At 50.8% G+C, this 10,837-nt stretch overlaps 1 protein-coding gene across 2 annotated transcripts in view; it reads left to right on the top strand.

Moving 5' to 3' along the window:
• The first annotated feature begins 7,250 nt into the window (after positions 1-7,250).
• The window catches only part of PARP10 (poly(ADP-ribose) polymerase family member 10), a 173,104-nt gene continuing 169,517 nt past the window's right edge, over positions 7,251-10,837 (top strand). For both annotated transcript variants that reach the window (XM_073556550.1, XM_073556546.1), the window contains exon 1: positions 7,251-7,360. The gene's annotated coding sequence lies outside the window, so the exon portion shown is untranslated. The remainder of the gene's footprint in view (positions 7,361-10,837) is intronic.

The raw sequence follows: 10,837 nt of genomic DNA, 5'->3' as shown, positions 1-10,837 counted from the left end.
ACAGGCGGTTGCCATGGGAGGAACAAATGGAAAAAGATGAGGAAGAAGAGGAGATGGACGCGCAACAGTCAGGAGATGAAGACGATAATGATTCCCTCTCTGTTGTCCATGCTTGCCAGAAAGGGATGGAAGAAGAAAGTTTGAGTGTTATCCACCGACACACTGTGGACTTAGACCTCATGAAAGAGATCGACCCATGAGCGCCTTCGTGCAGCACTATCTGCAACATGATTGTTGCTGGTATTGATAGGATTTGACATAGTGCTGACTACTGTGTGCCAGTGTATAACGACTCCTGGAGTGGACCCTCTGGGTTGTGATACCAACCCACCCTGGGTGAGCTGACCTAGTGAGGACCACCCACGACTGATGGATCCAGGTGGTCTCCATTTCACTATTCTCCTCAGTCTGCGGTCTCCTCCTCCTCTGGTGATGTGAGAGGTCTCTATTTCACTGTTCTCAGTCTGCGGTCTCTTTCTCTGGTGATGTGAGAGGTCTCTATTTCACTGGTCTCCTCAGTCTGCGGTCTCCTCCTCCTCTGGTGATGTGAGAGGTCTCTATTTCACTGTTCTCCTCAGTCTGCGGTCTCCTCCTTCTCTGGTGATGTGAGAGGTCTCTATTTCACTGTTCTCCTCAGTCTGCGGTCTCCTCCTCCTCTGGTGATGTGAGAGGTCTCTATTTCACTGTTCTCCTCAGTCTGGGGTCTCCTCCTCCTCTGGTGATGTGAGAGGTCTCTATTTCACTGTTCTCCTCAGTCTGCGGTCTCCTCCTCCTCTGGTGATGTGAGAGGTCTCTATTTCACTGGTCTCCTCAGTCTGCAGTCTCCTCCTCCTCTGGTGATGTGAGAGGTCTCTATTTCACTGTTCTCCTCAGTCTGCGGTCTCCTCCTCCTCTGGTGATGTGAGAGGTCTCTATTTCACTGTTCTCCTCAGTCTGGGGTCTCCTCCTCCTCCGTTGATGTGAGAGGTCTCTATTTCACTGTTCTCCTCAGTCTGCGGTCTCCTCCTCCTCTGGTGATGTGAGAGGTCTCTATTTCACTGTTCTCAGTCTGGGGTCTCCTCCTCTGGTGATGTGAGAGGTCTCTATTTCACTGTTCTCCTCAGTCTGGGGTCTCCTCCTCCTCTGGTGATGTGAGAGGTCTCTATTTCACTGTTCTCCTCAGTCTGCGGTCTCCTCCTCTGGTGATGTGAGAGGTCTCTATTTCACTGTTCTCCTCAGTCTGGGGTCTCCTCCTCTGGTGATGAGAGGTCTCTATTTCAATGTTCTCCTCCTCTCGTGATGTGAGAGGTCTCTATTTCACTGTTCTCCTCAGTCTGGGGTCTCCTCCTCCTCTGGTGATGTGAGAGGTCTCTATTTCACTGTTCTCCCCAGTCTGCGGTCTCCTCCTCCTCTGGTGATGTGAGAGGTCTCTATTTCACTGTTCTCCTCAGTCTGTGGTCTACTCCTCCGGTGATGTGAGAGGTCTCTATTTCACTGGTCTCCTCAGTCTGGGGTCTCCTCCTCCTCTGGTGATGTGAGAGGTCTCTATTTCACTGTTCTCCTCAGTCTGGGGTCTCCTCCTCCTCTGGTGATGTGAGAGGTCTCTATTTCACTGTTCTCAGTCTGGGGTCTCCTCCTCCTCTGGTGATGTGAGAGGTCTCTATTTCACTTTTCTCCTCAGTCTGGGGTCTCCTCCTCCTCTGGTGATGTGAGAGGTCTCTATTTCACTGTTCTCCTCAGTCTGTGGTCTCCTCCTCCTCTGGTAATGTGAGAGGTCTCTATTTCACTTTTCTCCTCAGTCTGCGGTCTCCTCCTCCTCTGGTAATGTGAGAGGTCTCTATTTCACTGTTCTCCTCAGTCTGGGGTCTCCTCCTCCTCTGGTGATGTGAGAGGTCTCTATTTCACTGTTCTCAGTCTGGGGTCTCCTCCTCCTCTGGTGATGTGAGAGGTCTCTATTTCACTGGTCTCCTCAGTCTGGGGTCTCCTTCTCCTCTGGTGTTGTGAGAGGTCTCTATTTCACTGTTCTCCTCAGTCTGGGGTCTCCTTCTCCTCTGGTGATGTGAGGTCTCTATTTCACTGTTCTCCTCAGTCTGGGGTCTCCTTCTCCTCTGGTGATGTGAGAGGTCTCTATTTCACTGTTCTCCTCAGTCTGGGGTCTCCTCCTCTGGTGATGTGAGAGGTCTCTATTTCACTGTTCTCCTCAGTCTGGGGTCTCCTTCTCCTCTGGTGATGTGAGAGGTCTCTATTTCACTGTTCTCCTCAGTCTGGGGTCTCCTTCTCCTCTGGTGATGTGAGAGGTCTCTATTTCACTGGTCTCCTCAGTCTGGGGTCTCCTCCTCTGGTGTTGTGAAAGGTCTCTATTTCACTGGTCTACTCAGTCTGGGGTCTCCTCCTCTGGTGATGTGAGAGGTCTCTATTTCACTGTTCTCCTCAGTCTGGGGTCTCCTCCTCTGGTGATGTGAGAGGTCTCTATTTCACTGGTCTCCTCAGTTTGGGGTCTCCTTCTCCTCTGGTGATGTGAGAGGTCTCTATTTCACTGTTCTCCTCAGTCTGGGGTCTCCTCCTCTGGTGATGTGAGAGGTCTCTATTTCACTGTTCTCCTCAGTCTGGGGTCTCCTCCTCCGGTGATGTGAGAGGTCTCTATTTCACTGTTCTCCTCAGTCTGGGGTCTCCTCCACTGGTGATGTGAGAGGTCTCTATTTCACTCTTCTCCTCAGTCTGCGGTCTCCTCCTCCTCTGGTGATGTGAGAGGTCTCTATTTCACTGTTCTCCTCAGTCTGCGGTCTCCTCCTCCTCTGGTGATGTGAGAGGTCTCTATTTCACTGTTCTCCTCAGTCTGCGGTCTCCTCCTCCTCTGGTGATGTGAGAGGTCTCTATTTCACTGTTCTCCTCAGTCTGCGGTCTCCTCCTCCTCTGGTGATGTGAGAGGTCTCTATTTCACTGTTCTCCTCAGTCTGCGGTCTCCTCCTCCTCTGGTGATGTGAGAGGTCTCTATTTCACTGTTCTCCTCAGTCTGCGGTCTCCTCCTCCTCTGGTGATGTGAGAGGTCTCTATTTCACTGTTCTCTTCAGTCTGCGGTCTCCTCCTCCTCTGGTGATGTGAGAGGTCTCTATTTCACTGTTCTCCTCAGTCTGCGGTCTCCTCCTCCTCTGGTGATGTGAGAGGTCTCTATTTCACTGTTCTCCTCAGTCTGGGGTCTCCTCCTCCTCTGGTGATATGAGAGGTCTCTATTTCACTGTTCTCCTCAGTCTGCGGTCTCCTCCTCCTCTGGTGATGTGAGAGGTCTCTATTTCACTGTTCTCCTCAGTCTGGGGTCTCCTCCTCCTCCGGTGATGTGAGAGGTCTCTATTTCACTGTTCTCCTCAGTCTGCGGTCTCCTCCTCCTCCGGTGATGTGAGAGGTCTCTATTTCACTGTTCTCCTCAGTCTGCGGTCTCCTCCTCCTCTGGTGATGTGAGAGGTCTCTATTTCACTGTTCTCCTCAGTCTGGGGTCTCCTCCTCTGGTGATGTGAGAGGTCTCTATTTCACTGTTCTCCTCAGTCTGCGGTCTCCTCCTCCGGTGATGTGAGAGGTCTCTATTTCACTGTTCTCCTCAGTCTGCGGTCTCCTCCTCCTCTGGTGATGTGAGTGGTCTCTATTTCACTGTTCTCCTCAGTCTGGAGTCTCCTCCTCCGGTGATGTGAGAGGTCTCTATTTCACTGTTCTCCTCAGTCTGCGGTCTCCTCCTCCTCTGGTGATGTGAGTGGTCTCTATTTCACTGTTCTCCTCAGTCTGGAGTCTCCTCCTCCGGGGATGTGAGAGGTCTCTATTTCACTCTTCTCCTCAGTCTGCGGTCTCCTCCTCCTCTGGTGATGTGAGAGGTCTCTATTTCACTGTTCTCCTCAGTCTGCGGTCTCCTCCTCCTCTGGTGATGTGAGAGGTCTCTATTTCACTGTTCTCCTCAGTCTGGGGTCTCCTCCTCCTCCGGTGATGTGAGAGGTCTCTATTTCACTGTTCTCCTCAGTCTGGAGTCTCCTCCTCCGGGGATGTGAGAGGTCTCTATTTCACTGTTCTCCTCAGTCTGCGGTCTCCTCCTCCTCTGGTGATGTGAGAGGTCTCTATTTCACTGTTCTCCTCAGTCTGCGGTCTCCTCCTCCTCTGGTGATGTGAGAGGTCTCTATTTCACTGTTCTCCTCAGTCTGCGGTCTCCTCCTCCTCTGGTGATGTGAGAGGTCTCTATTTCACTGTTCTCCTCAGTCTGCGGTCTCCTCCTCCTCCGGTGATGTGAGAGGTCTCTATTTCACTGTTCTCCTCAGTCTGCGGTCTCCTTCTCCTCTGGTGATGTGAGAGGTCTCTATTTCACTGTTCTCCTCAGTCTGGGGTCTCCTCCTCTGGTGATGTGAGAGGTCTCTATTTCACTGTTCTCCTCAGTCTGGGGTCTCCTCCTCTGGTGATGTGAGAGGTCTCTATTTCACTGTTCTCCTCAGTCTGGGGTCTCCTCTGGTGATGTGAGAGGTCTCTATTTCACTGTTCTCCTCAGTCTGCGGTCTCCTTCTCCTCTGGTGATGTGAGAGGTCTCTATTTCACTGTTCTCCTCAGTCTGCGGTCTCCTCCTCCTCTGGTGATGTGAGAGGTCTCTATTTCACTGTTCTCCTCAGTCTGCGGTCTCCTCCTCCTCTGGTGATGTGAGAGGTCTCTATTTCACTGTTCTCCTCAGTCTGCGGTCTCCTCCTCCTCCGGTGATGTGAGAGGTCTCTATTTCACTGTTCTCCTCAGTCTGCGGTCTCCTTCTCCTCTGGTGATGTGAGAGGTCTCTATTTCACTGTTCTCCTCAGTCTGCGGTCTCCTCCTCCTCTGGTGATGTGAGAGGTCTCTATTTCACTGTTCTCCTCAGTCTGGGGTCTCCTCTGGTGATGTGAGAGGTCTCTATTTCACTGTTCTCCTCAGTCTGCGGTCTCCTTCTCCTCTGGTGATGTGAGAGGTCTCTATTTCACTGTTCTCCTCAGTCTGCGGTCTCCTCCTCCTCTGGTGATGTGAGAGGGCTCTATTTCACTGTTCTCCTCAGTCTGGGGTCTCCTCCTCTGGTGATGTGAGAGGTCTCTATTTCACTGTTCTCCTCAGTCTGGGGTCTCCTCCTCTGGTGATGTGAGAGGTCTCTATTTCACTGTTCTCCTCAGTCTGCGGTCTCCTCCTCCTCTGGTGATGTGAGAGGTCTCTATTTCACTGTTCTCCTCAGTCTGCGGTCTCCTCCTCCTCTGGTGATGTGAGAGGTCTCTATTTCACTGTTCTCCTCAGTCTGCGGTCTCCTCCTCCTCCGGTGATGTGAGAGGTCTCTATTTCACTGTTCTCCTCAGTCTGCGGTCTCCTCCTCCTCTGGTGATGTGAGAGGTCTCTATTTCACTGTTCTCCTCAGTCTGCGGTCTCCTCCTCCTCTGGTGATGTGAGAGGTCTCTATTTCACTGTTCTCCTCAGTCTGGGGTCTCCTCCTCTGGTGATGTGAGAGGTCTCTATTTCACTGTTCTCCTCAGTCTGCGGTCTCCTCCTCCTCTGGTGATGTGAGTGGTCTCTATTTCACTGTTCTCCTCAGTCTGGAGTCTCCTCCTCCGGTGATGTGAGAGGTCTCTATTTCACTGTTCTCCTCAGTCTGCGGTCTCCTCCTGCTCCGGTGATGTGAGAGGTCTCTATTTCACTGTTCTCCTCAGTCTGCGGTCTCCTCCTCCTCTGGTGATGTGAGAGGTCTCTATTTCACTGTTCTCCTCAGTCTGCGGTCTCCTCCTCCTCTGGTGATGTGAGAGGTCTCTATTTCACTGTTCTCCTCAGTCTGCGGTCTCCTCCTCCTCTGGTGATGTGAGTGGTCTCTATTTCACTGTTCTCCTCAGTCTGGGGTCTCCTCCTCCGGTGATGTGAGAGGTCTCTATTTCACTGTTCTCAGTCTGCGGTCTCCTCCTGCTCCGGTGATGTGAGAGGTCTCTATTTCACTGTTCTCCTCAGTCTGGGGTCTCCTCCTCCTCTGGTGATGTGAGAGGTCTCTATTTCACTGTTCTCCTCAGTCTGCGGTCTCCTCCTCCTCTGGTGATGTGAGTGGTCTCTATTTCACTGTTCTCCTCAGTCTGCGGTCTCCTCCTCCTCTGGTGATGTGAGAGGTCTCTATTTCACTGTTCTCCTCAGTCTGCGGTCTCCTCCTCCTCTGGTGATGTGAGAGGTCTCTATTTCACTGTTCTCCTCAGTCTGGGGTCTCCTCCTCCTCTGGTGATGTGAGAGGTCTCTATTTCACTGTTCTCCTCAGTCTGCGGTCTCCTCCTCCTCTGGTGATGTGAGAGGTCTCTATTTCACTGTTCTCCTCAGTCTGCGGTCTCCTCCTCCTCTGGTGATGTGAGAGGTCTCTATTTCACTGTTCTCCTCAGTCTGCGGTCTCCTCCTCCTCTGGTGATGTGAGAGGTCTCTATTTTACTGTTCTCCTCAGTCTGCGGTCTCCTCCTCCTCTGGTGATGTGAGAGGTCTCTATTTCACTGTTCTCCTCAGTCTGCGGTCTCCTCCTCCTCTGGTGATGTGAGAGGTCTCTATTTCACTGTTCTCCTCAGTCTGCGGTCTCCTCCTCCTCTGGTGATGTGAGAGGTCTCTATTTCACTGTTCTCCTCAGTCTGCGGTCTCCTCCTCCTCTGGTGATGTGAGAGGTCTCTATTTCACTGTTCTCCTCAGTCTGCGGTCTCCTCCTCCTCTGGTGATGTGAGAGGTCTCTATTTCACTGTTCTCAGTCTGCGGTCTCCTCCTGCTCCGGTGATGTGAGAGGTCTCTATTTCACTGTTCTCCTCAGTCTGGGGTCTCCTCCTCCTCCGGTGATGTGAGAGGTCTCTATTTCACTGTTCTCCTCAGTCTGGGGTCTCCTCCTCCTCTGGTGATGTGAGAGGTCTCTATTTCACTGTTCTCCTCAGTCTGCGGTCTCCTCCTCCTCTGGTGATGTGAGAGGTCTCTATTTCACTGTTCTCCTCAGTCTGCGGTCTCCTCCTCCTCTGGTGATGTGAGTGGTCTCTATTTCACTGTTCTCCTCAGTCTGGGGTCTCCTCCTCCGGTGATGTGAGAGGTCTCTATTTCACTGTTCTCAGTCTGCGGTCTCCTCCTGCTCCGGTGATGTGAGAGGTCTCTATTTCACTGTTCTCCTCAGTCTGGGGTCTCCTCCTCCTCTGGTGATGTGAGAGGTCTCTATTTCACTGTTCTCCTCAGTCTGCGGTCTCCTCCTCCTCTGGTGATGTGAGAGGTCTCTATTTCACTGTTCTCCTCAGTCTGGGGTCTCCTCCTCCTCTGGTCACATGATTTGCTTTCGTTTCTTCTCGTGTTTTCTCTTCCGGGTTTTCTCATCACTGTAGATATTAACCCTTCCATCAGCGAAATTACCGGTCAGGAGGTGAGTGATCTGTGTGTTATATTACCGGTCAGGAGGGGAGTGATCTGTGTGTTATATTACCGGTCAGGAGGGGAGTGATCTGTGTGTTATATTACCGGTCAGGAGGGGAGTGATCTGTGTGTTATATTACCGGTCAGGAGGGGAGTGATCTGTGTGTTATATTACCGGTCAGGAGGTGAGTGATCTGTGTGTTATATTACCGGTCAGGAGGGGAGTGATCTGTGTGTTATATTACCGGTCAGGGGGGGAGTGATCTGTGTGTTATATTACCGGTCAGGAGGTGAGTGATCTGTGTGTTATATTACCGGTCAGGAGGTGAGTGATCTGTGTGTTATATTACCGGTCAGGAGGTGAGTGATCTGTGTGTTATATTACCGGTCAGGAGGTGAGTGATCTGTACGTTATATTACCGGTCAGGAGGGGAGTGATCTGTGTGTTATATTACCGGTCAGGAGGGGAGTGATCTGTGTGTTATATTACCGGTCAGGAGGGGAGTGATCTGTGTGTTATATTACCGGTCAGGAGGGGAGTGATCTGTGTGTTATATTACCGGTCAGGAGGTGAGTGATCTGTGTGTTATATTACCGGTCAGGAGGTGAGTGATCTGTGTGTTATATTACCGGTCAGGAGGTGAGTGATCTGTGTGTTATATTACCGGTCAGGAGGTGAGTGATCTGTACGTTATATTACCGGTCAGGAGGGGAGTGATCTGTGTGTTATATTACCGGTCAGGAGGGGAGTGATCTGTGTGTTATATTACCGGTCAGGAGGGGAGTGATCTGTGTGTTATATTACCGGTCAGGAGGGGAGTGATCTGTGTGTTATATTACCGGTCAGGAGGTGAGTGATCTGTGTGTTATATTACCGGTCAGGAGGTGAGTGATCTGTGTGTTATATTACCGGTCAGGAGGTGAGTGATCTGTGTGTTATATTACCGGTCAGGAGGGGAGTGATCTGTGTGTTATATTACCGGTCAGGAGGGGAGTGATCTGTGTATTATATTACCGGTCAGGAGGGGAGTGATCTGTGTGTTATATTACCGGTCAGGAGGGGAGTGATCTGTGTGTTATATTACCGGTCAGGAGGGGAGTGATCTGTGTGTTATATTACCGGTCAGGGGGTGAGTGATCTGTGTGTTATATTACCGGTCAGGAGGGGAGTGATCTGTGTGTTATATTACCGGTCAGGGGGTGAGTGATCTGTGTGTTATATTACCGGTCAGGAGGGGAGTGATCTGTGTGTTATATTACCGGTCAGGAGGAGAGTGATCTGTGTGTTATATTACCGGTCAGGAGGGGAGTGATCTGTGTGTTATATTACCGGTCAGGAGGGGAGTGATCTGTGTGTTATATTACCGGTCAGGAGGGGAGTGATCTGTGTGTTATATTACCGGTCAGGAGGGGAGTGATCTGTGTGTTATATTACCGGTCAGGAGGGGAGTGATCTGTGTGTTATATTACCGGTCAGGAGGGGAGTGATCTGTGTGTTATATTACCGGTCAGGAGGGGAGTGATCTGTGTGTTATATTACCGGTCAGGGGGTGAGTGATCTGTGTGTTATATTACCGGTCAGGAGGGGAGTGATCTGTGTGTTATATTACCGGTCAGGAGGGGAGTGATCTGTGTGTTATATTACCGGTCAGGAGGGGAGTGATCTGTGTGTTATATTACCGGTCAGGAGGGGAGTGATCTGTGTGTTATATTACCGGTCAGGAGGGGAGTGATCTGTGTGTTATATTACCGGTCAGGAGGGGAGTGATCTGTGTGTTATATTACCGGTCAGGAGGGGAGTGATCTCTGTGTTATATTACCGGTCAGGAGGGGAGTGATCTGTGTGTTATATTACCGGTCAGGAGGGGAGTGATCTGTGTGTTATATTACCGGTCAGGAGGGGAGTGATCTGTGTGTTATATTACCGGTCAGGAGGGGAGTGATCTGTGTGTTATATTACCGGTCAGGGGGGGAGTGATCTGTGTGTTATATTACCGGTCAGGAGGGGAGTGATCTGTGTGTTATATTACCTGTCAGGAGGGGAGTGATCTGTGTGTTATATTACCGGTGAGGAGGTGAGTGATCTGTGTGTTATATTACCGGTCAGGAGGGGAGTGATCTGTGTGTTATATTACCGGTCAGGAGGGGAGTGATCTGTGTGTTATATTACCGGTCAGGGGGGGAGTGATCTGTGTGTTATATTACCGGTCAGGAGGGGAGTGATCTGTGTGTTATATTACCTGTCAGGAGGGGAGTGATCTGTGTGTTATATTACCGGTGAGGAGGTGAGTGATCTGTGTGTTATATTACCGGTCAGGAGGGGAGTGATCTGTGTGTTATATTACCGGTCAGGAGGGGAGTGATCTGTGTGTTATATTACCGGTCAGGGGGGGAGTGATCTGTGTGTTATATTACCGGTCAGGAGGGGAGTGATGTGTGGGTTATATTACCGGTCAGGAGGTGAGTGATCTGTACGTTATATTACCGGTCAGGAGGGGAGTGATCTGTGTGTTATATTACCGGTCAGGAGGGGAGTGATCTGTGTGTTATATTACCGGTCAGGAGGGGAGTGATCTGTGTGTTATATTACCGGTCAGGAGGGGAGTGATCTGTGTGTTATATTACCGGTCAGGAGGGGAGTGATCTGTGTGTTATATTACCGGTCAGGGGGGGAGTGATCTGTGTGTTATATTACCGGTCAGGAGGGGAGTGATCTGTGTGTTATATTACCGGTCAGGAGGGGAGTGATCTGTGTGTTATATTACCGGTGAGGGGGGGTAGTGATCTGTGTGTTATATTACCGGTCAGGAGGGGAGTGATGTGTGGGTTATATTACCGGTCAGGAGGTGAGTGATCTGTACGTTATATTACCGGTCAGGAGGGGAGTGATCTGTGTGTTATATTACCGGTCAGGAGGGGAGTGATCTGTGTGTTATATTACCGGTCAGGAGGGGAGTGATCTGTGTGTTATATTACCGGTCAGGAGGGGAGTGATCTGTGTGTTATATTACCGGTCAGGAGGGGAGTGATCTGTGTGTTATATTACCGGTCAGGGGGGGAGTGATCTGTGTGTTATATTACCGGTCAGGAGGTGAGTGATCTGTGTGTTATATTACCGGTCAGGAGGGGAGTGATCTGTGTGTTATATTACCGGTCAGGAGGGGAGTGATCTGTGTGTTATATTACCGGTCAGGAGGTGAGTGATCTGTGTGTTATATTACCGGTCAGGAGGTGAGTGATCTGTGTGTTATATTACCGGTCAGGAGGTGAGTGATCTGTACGTTATATTACCGGTCAGGAGGGGAGTGATCTGTGTGTTATATTACCGGTCAGGGGGTGAGTGATCTGTGTGTTATATTACCGGTCAGGGGGGGAGTGATCTGTGTGTTATATTACCGGTCAGGAGGGGAGTGATCTGTGTGTTATATTACCGGTCAGGGGGGGAGTGATCTGTGTGTTATATTACCTGTCAGGAGGTGAGTGATCT

The sequence above is a fragment of the Dendrobates tinctorius genome, unplaced genomic scaffold (assembly GCF_039654945.1).
Source record: "Dendrobates tinctorius isolate UK_male_01 unplaced genomic scaffold, ASM3965494v1 ptg000235l, whole genome shotgun sequence".
Lineage (NCBI taxonomy): Eukaryota > Metazoa > Chordata > Amphibia > Anura > Dendrobatidae > Dendrobates > Dendrobates tinctorius.
The sequence above is the reverse complement of the archived record's forward strand: the minus strand, read 5'-3'. Positions and strand labels throughout refer to the sequence as shown.